General features: G+C 34.0%; 1 pseudogene; it reads left to right on the plus strand.

The window, feature by feature from the left end:
• Positions 1–3451: 3451 nt before the first annotated feature.
• Positions 3452–5643, plus strand: LOC140841037 (caffeic acid 3-O-methyltransferase-like; annotated as a pseudogene).
• Positions 5644–14256: the final 8613 nt, after the last annotated feature.

A 14256-nucleotide genomic window follows, 5' to 3' on the forward strand; every position in this document is an offset into this window, starting at 1 on the left:
CCCAGAAAAATTACTCCACAGTAGCAAAAGAAATTTTAGCTATTGTTAGATGTATTTTAAAATTTCAAGATGATTTATATAATCAAAAGTTTATTATAAAAACTGATTGCAAATCTGCAAAATTTATGTTTAATAAAGATTTCAAACATGATGTTTCTAAACAAATGTTTGCAAGATGGCAGGCTCATTTAGCTCCTTTTGATTTTGAGATCATTTATAAAAAAGGTGAAGATAATCATCTACCAGATTTCTTAACTCGAGAATATCTATCTTAATGTTTTTATTTACAGATATGTACTCTCGAGGCAGAGGAGAGTCCTCTTATAGAGGGCGAGGTGGCAGGGGTAAACCCCCTAATATTATAGCACAGCATGGCAAACAGAGGCTAATAGCCCAGAACATATCAAGTTCATCGGCCAGTAATACTGAGCAGAATACTGAATTATATAATGAGTTTCAAGAATTCTTGAAACAAAAGCAGAAGAATAATATTGATTCTCAGTCTTCAGCATCATATGCTAACATCATAAAAGATTATGACAATGATTCAGCTCTATATACAGAGACAAAACATAAAGAATTGATTCTTTTTATAGAAGAAAAGGATATCCAATGGGAAAAAACTCCATGGACTATCATGGAAAGATATTTAACCAATACATCATATGTATATGGTTCTTACAAGCAAAGAGGATATTATGAAAATCTTCTAATATTGACAAAAAGTGTTGATATAACTCACTTTTTCAGTAATACTCAGCAGAAAGGAAGTTATAACTTCTCAAAGTTTATCATCAAGAAGATTATATCTATTGAAGAATGGGGTATATCTCCATTGGTGGAAAAAGAGTTTTATTCTGAAAATCATAAAATGAGTTTTAAATTTAATTTTTGGGATTATATTGAAAGTTTTAATAAAACTTTGTTTTATGAAAATGAAAAAAGGAAACATACTTGGTTTCTAAAGATTTGTGAAAATTTTTTTCACTATCCTGTTCCAAATTGGTTTTTAATTTGGTGGAAGATATTTGGTCCATCTGCAAAAATTTTACCAGAAGTTTTCATAAAACCAATGAATACTTTGTTAAATGTTTCCCCAAGTATTAAAAAATCATTTTGTGAACATTGGATCGATGGAAAGACTTTATGTCTATTTTTCATGGAATTTGAAATCCCATGGATCTGGAAATGGCAGCCAGAATTCGGTTACACTGATGAAGGCATCCCTTGCATATGGAGGGTCAGTTCCACAAATTTTGGGACAAATTATTAAGAGATGATCCAGAAACTGGAAAACCATATGGTTATGAAACTCTTCATCAAATGGAAGAAAAAATTTCTTTATATCAAAAAGAAATTAATGATCAACAAGAGAAGGAAAAAGCTTCCATGAGTCCATTTAAGATTCTTACTCAGAAATATTCTGAGATTTATTCAAAAGACAAAATGATTGAGATCTATATTGAAGAAATGAAGAAGGATCTTTTCCAGAATATTGGATGCTCCGATTCAAAATCAGACAAATCAATGGCTTCTGAATCAAGTGAAAATCATTTCATACATCTAATGAAGATGCATGATGCACAGGATCCAGATGAGGATATTCCTCAATTATCCCAAATTGATGATATATTTGAAAACTTGAAGAAATCTTTAAAAGATAATATCAAAGATGACTAGACTCGTTGAAAGTGGAATCTCACTATTCAAGAGTTGGTGGAATTACACATCATGGAATATCATGACAAAAAGTGAGGGGCATATCACTATTTAGTTTTTTGAATTTTGTAACCATGTTACTTTTGCTTTAATAAAGCATTTACTGTTTTTATTTAGAGATGGAATCCGGGGTTTCATGTCCGGCTCTTCTATCTATATATAGGTTACTTCTGTGTTCTTAGGAGGACACGGTCGAGTTTGCTCCCCTTTCTACTCTCTCTTGTATACAACCCTTCTGAAGTAAATCAATAAAAGTTTGAAGTTTTGTTTACAACCTTGTAAGTTTACTGTTTTTATTTTCTGTTTTTATTTACTGTTTTAAAATTTTATATTTCAGAGATTAGCCTGAATGACAGGCTAAAACATTTGTGCTAAATTATTTCTCTTACTATGACATGATCTATATTTATTTGTAACTTGGAATCAGATTGATATAAAAAAAGATTTATTTAAATTTCTGGAATCTAATGTAATATAAGAGTCTTTGGTTAGAACATAAGGTAAGAAGATGAACCAGGAAATGATTAACACAAGGTTCGAGTTTATCCGGGAAGATTAAATTCATGTTGTAGCCCTTCAGCCTGCTTAGCCGAGAAATGGCGTTTAAGGCGTTTATGGGTGATTTTTTATGAATTTATGATTTTTTGGGCCCTCAATAAATCCTCTGTTGTTTAATTTCTCTGGAATATCTTTCGTAAATCCTTTTATGTTTTGTAAAAATTCCAAACAAGAATCTTATATTCATTATTATTCTGGAGTTTAAATTTCTCCTTTTCTTAGCTCAATTTGAGTTGAAAATGGTATATAGGCTGGAAACCAATAATCTCCATGTGTGCGAAAGCCACTAAGGAAAAGTTTGGTAAAACAATGTCACGTATCATATTCCTCTTTGATTCCAAGCCTCAGATGTTTAATTAATTAACATCGAGTATTATTGAGAAATGTATGCTATATCGGGAAATTATATGTATACTTTAAAGATTCAAATCCATTAATTTGATGAGAAAAATATAATTTCCGCCTATTAAAATAGTATCCATCTTTCCATTTCCTGCTTTTATAATAACTGAAATTTTTATATTTGAAAAATTTACATAAACTTTTCCTATAAACAAGATACATAAATTAATGGAGACCGCATTAGTCAGTAATTTATATATAATTAATTAGTGTACCATGGCACACGATACATGCAATATTAATTTTTTTATTTTTGATAATTTTGGTGTAAATTAGAATATTATACTTATAAATTACTAATATTAGAATATTAGTGTACCATGGCACACGATATATTATTAGAATATTATACTTATAAATTACTGTTTAGATAAGATTTAGTGAGATAGTTTGAAGTTTTAGATAAATTCTAGAGAAGTTGAAGAAAAAATCAGAAAAAATGAAAGTCGTATAATAAAAATTACTAATAAACATTGTGAAAAAAACTAATGTAAATAAACTATTGTACCATATTAACATACCAAATTTAGTTAAACTAATAATATATATAATATATTATAACTTAGACAGCAAAATGCATGCAGGTCTCTTCGGTGGCGTGGATTTCAAGGAATGTGTCCTAACTAATACGTAATTTGACCATCGATTAATGATATACGGCCTATTCTATAACAAATAAATAAATATATACATCATTCATACATATATGTTAATTTCATGATGCAACAATTATATATATTAATGCAAAAATAAATTAATTTTGATTAAAGCAATATGGCTTAATTTTATTCATATTATATCAAAAAAATCAATTGATAACAATTATTACGGGCTAAGCTACTATAAATATGTTTGTCTCTGCATATGCACACTCCTACCCAAAGTATTGCTTCTTGTTCTCAATCTCTTCAGGAAAAATGAATACAAAAGTGGAAGTTGCACAAGGGGACGAGGCTTCTTTCTTATTCGCCATGCAACTAGCCTCTGCTTCAGTGCTACCTAATGTCCTCAAAGTGGCGCTGGAGCTCGACCTCTTTGAAATCATGAAGAATACGGGGCCCGACGCCTTTATTTCACCAAGAGAACTCGCCGCGGAAATTCCCACCAACAATCCAGAGGCGCATAACATGGTGGACAGAATCCTCCGCCTGCTCGCGGGCTATTCTATTTTAAATTGCCAAGTGAAAACCCTGCCTGATGACGGTGTTGAGCGGCTGTATTCCTTGGCTCCGGTCTGCAAGTTCTACACCAAAAATGATGATGGAGTTTCTCTAGCCCCTTTGTTGATCATGAACCAAGACAGGGTTCAGTTGGAGACTTGGCAAGTATCAACTACATGATATCAACTTGTACACGTACTATATGTATGATTGTGTAATTAATCCTTAATAATTGTATGTGTAGGTACCACGTGAAAGATGCAATTCTCGAGGGGGGAGTTCCTTTTGAAAAACTATATAAAATGAGCACATTCGATTATCACGGCACAGATTCTAGATTTAGCAAGGTTTTTAATAGAGGAATGTCTAATTCTTCGACAATTTTGATGAAAAGAATTCTAGATACCTATGAGGGATTCAAGGGTCTGGGAACTTTGGTCGATGTTGGAGGTGGAATCGGTGATTCCCTGCACATGATCCTATCCAAGCATCCAACTATAAAGACCGTTAATTTTGATTTGCCCCATGTTATTCGACACGCACAATCTTATGCAGGTACATGAAATATTTGTGTTGATTCTTGATCATATTTTTAAAGTGGTGCCATTGAAATCTCTGTGTTTGGAGACCACCTTTTAATTTAATTAGATGGTTTATGTGAAACTCGAAGTTGGTCGACCTTTTTGTATTGATCAGGCATGGAGCACATAGGTGGAGACATGTTCGTTAGTGTTCCGAAAGGCGATGCCATTTTCATGAAGGTAAAATTATTTTCATCATTTAATATATATATGTATATATATATATATATATATATATATATATATATATATATATATATATATATATATTTATTGGCAGCCTCATGAAGGTAATATGTATGTATATATATTTTTTATTGGCAGCCAACTTTCCATATTTTCATCATTTTGTTAGCCTTCTAACTAGTTCAATAATAATAATAATAAATGTCACACTTGGATCATGTATGCGGAAGCGTGACTGTAAAATAGCCTTTAAACCAATTATTTTATATATATCATTGCCTTTACGAAGTAGTTAAATGATGTTGTTTTAGAAGTTCATTGTAAACATCGAAAGCTTTTCTAAATATTTTTATTTTCAATGTGAGAATACAGGAGAATCATAAAAAAATTATATTTTATTCAAAACATATAATTAAACAGTTGTTCACATTAACTATCCGCCCGATTTAAAAAAAAGAATTTTTTTCATAACTTTTTGTTCCCTGTTGTTCTTACAACTTTGTCATAATATTTTTATGATTATTTTCTTATTAGACCGTTTCAATTCTTTTTTTATTATATCCACAGTGGGTTCTTCATGATTGGTGCGATACACATTGCTTAAAAATATTGAAGAGATGCCATGAAGCACTTCCAAATAATGGAAAATAATCGTTGTGGAGCATATCATTTCAGAAATCCCAGGAGAAGATTTTATATGTAATTTACAAGTTGACATGGTTATGCTAGCATATAGTCCTGGTGGGAAGGAGAGGACAGAAAATGAATTTCATGCATTGGCAAAGAAAGCCGGATTCAAAGAATCTCGAACAGTTTGTTGTGTTCTCCCACTCTCGGTCATGGAGTTTTTAAAATAAATATATAAAGAAATATTGAATAGCTAAAGATAATTATCGTTTTATAATAAAACTTTGGGCTTGCTACCCTTCTCTCTTTTACTTTTGTTAACATGCAAAAACTAAAGGATAAATAGTGAGCGGCGTGTATACTATGCTGATGTTAAATAATGATCAAGCTTAATGCGCTCCTCTTAAGTTATGTATTTTGAATCGCATGCATATCGACGATAAGTTCAACTTGAAGAATAAAGTATTTAGCTTCACCTAATGCCAGCTAGTTGTTTATTTATGAAATATTGATTAATATAAAAAATGTATATTTATTACTTTTTTTGTATAAAATTTATAGTTTAAAGTGTATTAAATATTTAGGTTTTATAATAACTTGTATAAAAAAAATATATGTGTTGTATAATTGTATTATTTTTTTTTTTATTTTTACAGGTTTGGAAATACAAGAACAACTTTGAATGCAAAAATGAGAATGAGATGAAAATTAAACTTGTATAAAGTTTGATTTCAATGTCTACAATATTGATAAAAAGATTGAGATAAAATTCTTATCAAAATTGAGCTCAAATTGAGCAAAAAGAATAAGTGGTACTGTTTGAATCAGGAAAGAGTTTAGAGAGGGGGTGAATAAACTCTTTATGAAATTGACGTTTTTAAATTTTGTTTTCAATTTAGGAAGTTGAAACTTTTCTTGAACGATTAGAAATGCGAACCACTTAAAAACTTCGGATGGTGTTTCAGAATTTCTAATGACATCTACAACCGATTGGCTAGCTTGTTAACAAGAAAGAGTTCAAAATATAAGTGTTTGCAAAAACTAATGACACAAGATTTTATGTATGTTCGGAGATAAAACTCCTACGTCACCCCTTCTTTCTCTTTATGAAGGATTCCACTAAAAGACTTTGGCTTTACAAACTGTTGCAACAACCCACTCCAATCAGGACTTATCACACTGCCTGTTTTGAAACCATTAGTGATCACTTTACATTTCTAGGAATTTAAGAACCCTCAGTTCACCAGACCACTTAGTAAATCAAATAACTAAAAGTTACTGATATAAAGAAACAATATGTTTGAGTAGCACGAGATTGATCCTTGAATGATCAGATAGATTTCTGATGAGTGTGTGCTTGAATGAGGGATAAAGAATGAAACTTTAAATCTGCTCAAAATCTTCATATATACAATCTTAGTGATGTGACAATGTAGCAGTTGAAAAGCTTGTATGTCATATGCAAAAGTCAAGGGGCTACTTTGCATTCTTCAACTCTTCATTTATATAGGTCATCAGTACACGGTCAACAAAGGATATGTAACGTAAATCTGTAGCGTTGAAGTAATTTGTTACTATTATCTACTAAAATGTATAAAATTCTCTTTGCTCGTGCAACTTTGAATCCCGTTCATCTGAAGAGTTGCTGTTATGTATAATTTTTGTAGTAATTGTTAGCATCATTAGAACTTGTAGGATATTTGAACTATCTTTCCATTATGGGATGTGATATTAATGAAGATCTTTATTGGGACTGGAGCAAGATACGGTTGACTTGTTGCGGTGCAAAACCATTGAATGCCCTGATCCGGTCAGATAATGTTCTTCATTAAATTTTCAATAATTAACTTCTTTAAATGAAGCGTTTGAAGCCTTTAAGTAGCCGGTTGGAACACTTCCAATGGTTGAAATTCTTCAAGATGCTACAAGGGAGTTGAAATGTTCTTGTTATACAAGATAGATTGCGGCTGTTTCCTGAAACATTTATGTGTGGTTTTTATTTGTCAATCATCAAAACTTAAGGGTAATAACAATATATTAATAATGTTTTCTTTTTTGGTAATGACAAAACCCATTTTTAGAATTATACAAAAAATTACAGTTAATCGAGAAAACGTAATAAAAGAAAGAGTGTATTTCATTGAATGAATGAAATTACAAACTTCAAGCGATACAAACAGTATCATTAACCCAGTGCATTATTATCCCTTATTTTCTGCTTGTCTCTTCTTCTCTTCTTCAAGTTATTTTTGTACCAAAGCTTCGTTAGCTTTGATACGATCTGCAACCTTTTTCCTTACATTCTCTTCAGCTTTCTGAACTTCATTATGCCTCTCTCTTTCCCCTTTTTTGACTTCACCATGCATAAGAAATTACATGATTTCAGTAAGTTGATCTCCTTGGACAACCATCCGCTGATCAACGTGTCCTTGTAATCTAGACATCTGGCCTGAAATCTTGGTGCACATGTTGATATGCAAGGAATTGTGTCGTTCTTGTCGAAGGGAAAAACTGCAATTAATTGCGAGAAATTACTTGGAGAGGTCAGATTTCATAGACTGAAAAGCTTCCTTAATATCAAATTGCTTCCAGTTGAGGGAAATAATCGATTTATCCATAAGCTCCAGGCGGTCCAAAATTAACTTTTAGCCATCTTCCCAACGAATTCTTCCTCTTGTTCGACGATTTCCGATGAAGAAGTTATTCTAGCCTTGATGGAAGCCATTCGGGAGGAGGATTCTTTCTCAATTGACTTTAAATGCTCTGATTCATCGAATTCGGAAGATAGTACATCAACCACTTTTTCATAAGCAACAGAAGAAATAGGAATTGATTCGTTGGGGACTTCTTGTGCTACAAGACAAGTAAAGGAATCCTCGGGAATAAACAATATCATAGGCAGGGAAACAACAATTTCATTGTCATCCTTGGGTACAACAGGTGAAGATACTGACGGTTTTTGCGGAAAGCCCTGAGCAAAATCAATATCAGATTCAGACTTGGAAGCAGAGGATATCTCCATGTGAGTTGTTACCTGATCAAAGTCAGAAAGAGATTGCACAACTTCTTCAGCAGAGATGAGAGGTACTTTAGACAGACTGATATTCGTAGAGAGAGGAGGTGCAACTGATTCAGACTCTTGAATGGGCATGTCTTCCACATGAATCTCTTGCTGAGAGTCCGAGGAGCTGGGTTCATTGTGTGCAGTGACCGTCTTAGTGACTGGAACATCTATTGACATAATGATTTCAGCGGTTGGCAGGATGTTGTCTGCATCACTAGTCACAATGTTTTCAACCGGAACCTTTGGAATAGAAGAAGTGGTTAAAATGGCAGTAGATGAAGTTGGTGGTACCTGAGTGGTGGTGAGATATGTGATGTGCTCTAAGGCCAGCACTTCATCGAGATTGAATTCACTGTCAAACTTGTCCTTATCGCCACTCCCAGTCAATTGAAATTCCTGCCGATTAAGAGTGGTAATTGCTGAGCTTGATAGGGCGTCCGATTCAAGTTGAGATATGACAGATGAATTCTTTGAGAATTTAAACAATGTTTTATCAACAATTCCAAATGAAAAATCATGATCGAGTAAGAATTTGGATAAAATGTCATACCATGCACGTGGTGCTTGCTTTAGGTTATACATTTCTTTATCTAATCTATAGACGTGATTAGGATGATTGTGACTAAAGAAGCCAGGTGGTTGTTCAACATATTCTTCCTCATTAAGCAAACCGTTCAATAATGTCTATTTGACATCTATTTGATATACTTTAAAGTCTTTAAATACAGCAAGTGCAAGAAATATTCTAATGGTTTCTAATATAGCAACAATAGCAAATGATTCATAAAAGTCAATGCCTTCTTCCTGTCTATAGCCTTGTGCTACTAGTATATCTTTATTTCTTACTACCGAACCATTCTCATCCATGTTATTTCTAAAGACCCATCTAGTGCCAATTACATGCATGTTATCAGGTCGAGGAACTAAGTGTCATACTTTACTTCTTTCAAAAAGATTTAGTTCTTCCTGTAAAGCATCTCTCCAATTGATATCATTTAGTGCTTCATCAATCTTCTTAGGTTCTACCTGAGAGACAAATGTTGCATGCATAAATTCATCAATCATTTGCTTTATATTTTTAAAAGGAACGGTTGGGTTGTCGATGACCAGCTCGAGTGGATGATTCTTATTCCATCGGAGACTTGGTCCATATGGATTGGGCTCTATTGGTTGAGCAGTTGCATCTTCTTGTTCCATCATTTCTTTCTCTATTTGATTAATTTCTAGCTGGTGAATGTTCATTAGTTCATCCACCTGATGAAATTGTTCTTGGACGGTTGGATTTTGTTTGGAAACATTTTCAACCGTTCTTATCAGATCTATCTCATCATCACTGCTAGAGTCGAGGTTAGTAGCATCTAATTTATCACTTAAATCATGAATACTTTTACCATTATTATCATGAAAAATAGATGATTCATCAAATACGATATATACAGATTTTTCAACGGTTAGATTTCTTTGATGGTATGCTCTATAAGGTTTGCTAACTGCTGAATATCCAAAAAAGACACCATTATCAGATTTAACATCGAAAGCGGTTAGTTGTATCTTGTCATTGATATGTATGAAACACTTACAACCAAATATTCGAAATTATCCAATCTCGGGTTGCTTGCCGGTCCAAATTCATATGGAGTTTTTTCATGATTCTTTTTTATCATGGACCGGTTCTGAGTATAGCAAGTAGTATTGACAGCTTCTGCCCAAAATCTCTGAGAGATCCCAGACTCTGCTAGCATAGTTCTAGTTGTTTCTTTGAGAGTGTGATTTCTTCTTTCAACAACACCATTTTGTTGCGGCGATCTAGTAGCTGAGAGCTCATGTTTGATGCCAAGGTTCTCAAGATAGGATGAAATGAGTTGGTTCAAGAATTCAGTTCCTCTATCAGTCTTGATTCTGTCCACCATTGCGGTTCTTTCATTCTGAAGTCTCTTGAAATGTTTGATAAGTTAGGCAGTTGTTTGATCCTTGGAACTCGAGAAAATTACCCATGTGAATCGGTCGGTAAAATATTTTTCCATGTAGCTAAGGTCTAAAATATGGAAGAAAGAAGTGTTTCCACCACTCTATCATTTAGTCAATTCTGTTCCACTTAATCCCTCATCAATTACCATTAGGGTATCTTTCTGTCCCCTTAAGCTTATTACTGGTATGGGTCCAAATAAATCAATGTGAAGTAGTTCCAAACATCGAACCGACGAGTTTCTTTCTTTGTTCTTAGAAGTAAACAGAACCTTCTTACCTAGCTGACAAGCATTGAAAACTCTATCTTTTGCAAAATCAATGTTGGGCAGACCATAGACCAGTCTAACCTTGCTAATGGTGGCAAAAGACTTGAAATTTAGGTGATTAAGTCGTTTATGCCATAACCAATTTTTATTTCCATTTAAAGGGATAAGACAAGTAGTGCATTTAGGTTATCATCATTCCATCTCACTTTATAGGTGTTCGATTCTCTTAGATCGGTTAATATAATATTGCTTGCAGTAGATTTAACTTGGCAAGTTTGTTTGTGAAAAACCGTTGTCACATAGTAGACTAATACTAATCAAATTATAACATATATTTTCGACTAAGAGAATATTATGATAACTATTTTGACGTAGGTAATCTTACCTTTACCCACTGCTTTACCTTTAGATTTATCACCAAAAGTGATTCTTGGTCATTTGTAGTCAAAGATTTCTGATAGAAGATGTTTATTTCCTGTCATGTGTTTGGATCATCCGCTCTAAGAACCAAATGGATTCTTCTACATTCTTCTTCTTCCATACTTTAAATTATTTAAATAAGAATTTGGTACCCATATCTATTTGGGTCCTAAACTGGTTAGACCCTTCGAGACCCATACTTGAATTATCCTGAAGGACTTTCCATTTTATGTTCCAAATTGGGTGTGGTTTGTTGCATAAACAAGTGGTGTGTGAATTGTTCTTTCTTTTTTCATATGTTGTTTCGACCGTTTGTTCTTGTCATTCAGTCTATATCTCTTTTAAACATGTCGGTTATTGTAGTGCCGGTTAGGTTTTATTTCTTTTGAGTGATATCCGGTTGAATTGGATTTTCTGCGAGATACAATCTGAGTCGTTGTGAGCGGTTTGATTTGGCTTGCGTCTAAGACAAGATCAGTTGGACTTCAAACTCTCAGATTCGACGTACCTAGACCACGAGGCCTTCCATTGTTATGAAAAATTACATTTTGATTGACTTGGACTTCAGACGCATCATATTCATATATCGTACTAGATCTGACAAATTTAATTGATTTTGAACTGCCTTGATCTAGTAACAGTTGAGTTTGTGCCTCTAAGTACCGCACTCATTGATGTTATAACCAAGCCCAGTTCTATCCCCGATAGTTTCTTCATCTCATGCAACTTCTCTAGAAAAGCAGAGGACTTATTCCATGAGTTGACTATATTTATCAACTGATTGTTTTCTTTCAAAGTGACATGGAATAACCTTCACAAATCATCATTCTCAGCCGTTAACAGACTTATCTTGACTTCCAAATTGTCAACCTCCTTTTGTTGTTAACAACTAGAGAGAGTTAACTTGTTTTTCAATTCTAGGTTTTCTGCCTTGGCTTCATCGAAGTTGTGAATTCCTTTAAACTCATTTACCATGTCATGCAGTTCTGTGACAAGATAATCTCGTGTGAATTCTAATACGTCAAAATCAAATTCCATATCTTCAGTAGTCTCTGATTCTTCATCATCCATGAGACATTTGACTGTCTCATCATCACTTTCACTTGATGATTCCTCAGAAATAGACTACCCTGAGTCTGAGTCAGCCCACTTGCTCTCGCTTTCCTCTGCAATTAATACTCGTTGAATTTTTTTTTGGGAAATTTGTTATCATCTCGGGACCATCTCCTCTCAGCCGGTTTCTTTTTATCCTTCTTTAGCCTGTTGCATTTTGGAGAGTCTTCGACATGAAGAGTCATTTTGGTTACAACAAGAGTCCTGGTTGGATGAGAGGTAGATGGTTTTTCCTCATTTCAAATTCCAAGCTCGAACTCATATACTTTAAGATCAGAAAAAAAAAATCATGAAGCTCTAGCTTGTTCACATCCTTTGGTTATCTCATAGCCACTATCTTTATATCCTATTCTCTTGGAAGAGCTCTCATTACCTTCATAGCAATTTCTCGATCGATTAGAATATTCATTACAAAGAGATATAAGTTCAATAATAATACTGCTAAATCATTCATCAAACTCAGAAAGTGTTTCTCTGTAACACACCGTACTTTTAAACTATTTGAAATTTGCAGAAAAATAAAAATATTTTTAAATAAATAATAATCTTTGAAATTGCATTAAAAATAAGTTGCTCGTCTAAAAATATTTGAAATAAAATAATTACCAACAAAGTTTACAAAAATATAAACGTTTAACTAGCGTAACCAATCTCGTAAAAATCAAAGCATTTGAATCGAAATTCAAAAATTCTTAAAACATGGGCGGTCCTAGAGTTTAGCTTCCGGCGCAGTCCAAGCCTGCTCATTGGTCCCCACCCCTCGTCTCCTCATACTCGTCCTCACCTGCATCGATCAGTATAAACTGGGAATAAAAAATAATACGTAATAAAGTCACGTGCATCTTTAAATTAGAACATACATACTTAAACTTGAATGTAATAACATAAAATCAGATGTGCCATCATCATAAAACTTTTCATAAACATGTTTGCATCATACATACTTGAACATGCATAAACTTCATCATTTTGCAAAGAAATATGTTTCAAAGCAAGTGAACCATACATAAATGTGTCTGATCAGACTTAACCACACTACTGCGCTGGCAGGAAAAATCTATTACCACATACATGAGATCCCCGGTCATGCTTTACCGGGTGGATTAGTCCCTGGTCATGCTTTACCGCTGTCCAATCCCGATCTAAACCCAGTCATGCTTTACCGGGGTGGAGAGGTCCTCGGCCACGTTCACCGACTTCCAAACCCGTTCATAATTGGTCACAAGACATTTAGCATACCTCAAAAAAAAACATTTTCCTTTGCACGTCGAACATATTTACATGGCATTGAGGGATTGGTTGGATATCGTTTGGGGCCAGTGCTGCATATACTAACATAATTTTAAGCACTTAACTTCCATAACTTAGACGTAGTAGTCATGCTCACCACCCGAAATGACAATTTACTTATGACGTTCTAATCACTTGGGACTTGACCTGGCTTAATCATCGTACTAAATCATGACATCGAACAACAAAAAATCTCTATATGAAGTGTGAACATTTGCCAAACATAGAATACATGAACCTAAAAATAGTGGTTTAAAAAGTCATGGACGAGCGCTGCAATGCGGCACTGCCTTGCACCTAGGCGCTAGGCTCTAGCGCCATGACGCTAGCAAGGCCGTAGACCTAGCGCTACGGTGCCCCAAAGGCAGCGCCGCGGTGCTAGGCTTGCACAAAATGTGCATGGAGCGCTGCGGCGTTAATCTTGCGCACAACCAACAAAAATAACACATTTTGATGCAATTTTAAAATTCACGCTCAAACGACTAAAACCAACACTTCAAGACTCATCCTGGGACACTATGGCAATGATTCAACTCACACAAATGCCCTGAAACAACTAAGCATGACATGCAATGCAACACAACTCATGAATACGACATTTTGACACCAATACAATTGCTACGACTTCTAATGCAACCAAGTGCCTATCTGTAGTGCCCAAATTCAGTACACGTATAACCCTTGCATTTAATTAATTATTAAAGCATTTATTTGATTTTTAAAATGAGTCTTCGTGGTGCATGATTTATTTAAATGCATTATTTTAAATTAACGCCTAAACACACACACTCACTTCATTATTCAGATTTTTATTATTTTGAAAGCAAAAACCTAGGGTTCTTCAAGCTAGTGGCAGCCGCCCCTCCCTCCTCTAAGAATTCATCAATTTTCGTCCCTTTCCT

The sequence above is a fragment of the Primulina eburnea genome, chromosome 9, assembly GCF_022965805.1.
Source record: "Primulina eburnea isolate SZY01 chromosome 9, ASM2296580v1, whole genome shotgun sequence".
Lineage (NCBI taxonomy): Eukaryota > Viridiplantae > Streptophyta > Magnoliopsida > Lamiales > Gesneriaceae > Primulina > Primulina eburnea.